This window comes from Musca vetustissima, unplaced genomic scaffold, assembly GCF_032173495.1.
Source record: "Musca vetustissima isolate MV318-11 ecotype Yass unplaced genomic scaffold, APGP_CSIRO_Mvet_v1 utg51242, whole genome shotgun sequence".
Classification (NCBI taxonomy): Eukaryota; Metazoa; Arthropoda; class Insecta; order Diptera; family Muscidae; genus Musca; species Musca vetustissima.
Window position 1 is genome coordinate 84888 of NW_026889587.1, and position 3194 is coordinate 88081.

Consider the following 3194-nt stretch of genomic DNA (forward strand, 5'->3'; position numbering starts at 1 on the left):
CAAAAGACAAAGGGAGCGATTAATTCCATTGTTTATGTGGCTTTAATAGAGCGTCGTCCGTTGCGACTGCCATACCAACATTATTCGCAAAACCGTGGAGTGGTGACTGCGGCGGTGGTGGTGGTGACTATTCGATGACGCTTTTAATGCCATAACAAAACTATTTGTCACTGAACATTCTGAGATTTGCTAACAAGTCACACGGCAATTATTGTAATTTGAACGGATCAACACAATGCGAGCAGCTAGTCAGACGTTGCGTCGGCAAAAATAAAAACAACAATAACAAAATGCACCTTGCCACCGGCGTTGCATGGTGGACAGCTCGAGGCCACAGCATCATGGAAATCAATTTCACAAAGAGTAACAAAAACAGAGTACAAAGGGCACGTGACCTAAATCCGGTAATTATTTCCACAATGTCAACACAAATTTCTCTGGCTGACAGAATCCTTTGTTGGCGAATAAGGCGACCACAATCTCAAATGCCATCAGCGATAAAAGGCAATGAATTAATAGGACGTCTAATGAGCGAGGTACACATGTACGTGAGACACATTTTCCCAATTCCATTGACGTTTTGCACTTTTCCAGTGATGTTCACATGAGCACAGGACAATTATGAGAATTTCTTTGTTCACAGTAAAATGGATCTTATACATAAATAATACCATAGGCCATAAACAAACATCAGTAAAGTACACAGGGCCATCTAGATATACCCTTTACTTTCCCATGATGGTGAACAAGTTAATTTACGATCGTACCCAGAAATGAGGATGATGCCGATGCATAGATAAACGGTATCATCACTATCACAGTAACTCGATCTCTAATCGTCAGCTCTATCGCTGGATGGGAATCGTATAACACAGACAGTGAGCACACACTTGCCTGGGAAACGTGTTCGAGTATCTGTGGTTTAACCTAAATCTCATCCCTTCTTGGTGATAATGTCATCTTATTTATGTGTTGTGGCGTTGACATTTTCATTTTGGGCATTGTAACAAGTGCTTTATGGCCACGCCGCCAGTTGCACACAGGTAGCTAGGTGAGCATCGTCATCGATTCGCTTCCCAACTATTTGGAATTTTGTGGTGAATGTCGTTAAAACAACGAATCAAGATGTTAATGGATCGATATGTGGATGAGAAGGCCTTAAGAGGGCCTGGGATATGAAATCGTAATATGATAAGACAATTACCAAGAAATAGGATACTTTTCTAAACGAATGTCATAAATGACATGTAATTGAACATTTTGTCAACCAAAAACAAAAACCGAAATTCGAAATTTATTTAATAGTAAGGTGTGTGTGAGAAAAATGTGCATAGTGATTTGCGGCTAAAGGTGTTTTAAAGTAAACTCATAGTCAGTGGCATTGGTATTTTATATTTGTAATATTCTTCATTTTTATTTTGAGATTGATTGGTTAAAACTTGAGTAAAATTATATATATATATATATATATATATATTAATTTCTGGAAAAATAAATCGCATACCATCAGTCATTGAAAGCCTCACATATCGTGGCCCAATAATGCGGCTTCCAAATATGCCCAGTCTGTATACTTTTTTATGCGTAAAAACTGAGTTTTCTGCCTACATTCTCTTTCTTAGTCTTCACCCTGTTTAGTCTGTCATCTTTGGACTTCTTTTTATGATTAAATCACTGGAAGCAGTTGATAATAGAGACATCAAGAAGTTATCTTGATTAATTGTCTGCCCGATCGCAGTGGCTCCACAAAAAAAAAAAAAGCTGCCAAATAATCGGTTGTTGATATTAGAATATCTTATTGTTGTCGTGATTTCTCTAAACAATGAAGAACCCTGCAGAGCGTTGCTTTAGTCTACGTAGACTGCGTATAATTTCTATGAAATTAATTATGAAAAATGTATAGACATTACGAGGATAAATTAGTTTATGAATCGATATCTTTGATCTCGACGGTTTCTACGACGTCTATGCAAGTGTCAAAAATGCTGATTTATTATACTCTCCACCATAAGATGGAGGTATATTGAATTTGTCATTCCGTTTGCAACACCTCGAAATAATCGTCGGAGATCCCATAAAGTACATATATTCTTAATCAGAATAAAATTCTAAGTCGATTTCTCCATGTCCATTTAAAATTTAAAGTATTACTAAACTTGGTCCTGATTTAGATTAGGCGAGTTTACTTGCGGCAAGTCTTTGTTTGTAGGAGAGAGGGGCAAGGGGAATAGAAATGAAAAAAAATGCTCGTACCGACAATTTTCTGGCAATTCGTTTTGTGTATAGAAAATATACGAAAATATATCGAGCATTGGAGTGGAGTGTATATTAAATTTGTCATTCCGTCACAATGTATATATGGGAAATTACAAAACTCTTTTAAAATTCCATTCAAAAAAATTTGAAAATACATTTATGATTTTTGGTACATATGTTAAGAAAAATATGCTGATTTGAAATCTGTTCCCGTTCACAAATTCGGATATAGCGAACAAAAGTTATAGCGATTTTAAGAGGACACGGTTTTGCCTTAATCTTCTAAAATATTCGATGCTTTCTTCTGCAAATTCTTTTTAATGATTGTTAAATCTCGGTAGAATAATCTGATAAGAGTTTCGACGTTAAAAATGACTAAATATGTTCCACTTACAATACTAAAAAATGATCAATATTGAAAATCATGCAATTCGTGAAAATCAGTTGTTGCGCATGCAGTTTTCGTATAAACTGAATTAATATCTTCCTATAATTATGTATTTTTCGAAGTTTCATTTAGCAGCACTTTACTTTACTGATGCACTTTACTATGCAAAAACCGTAAAAATGGCTAAAAATGACGCAACGTGCATAAGATTTTTATGCGCATCAGATTTCAATAATCTCCTATGAAAATACACAAAAGGACACCTATTTTAAAAGGATCGGTTAAGAACCGCGGATGTGCTTCCACAGTCAATTTTGGATAAAATACGCACATTATTCGCGTATCGATGTATTTTTGGCCTATTTTCACACAGATTCGCGAATTTGGCAATACAAGCATAAATGTATATAAAATAAATTCGAAGAAAAACGCGATTATATATGCGAATTTGTCAAAATAAGTTTTTGCAGTTTTTACTACATTCAAGGTACCTATATCCGCCGTTTTATTGGGCGGAATTGAACATGGCTGGACTCATTAGATTCGCGGG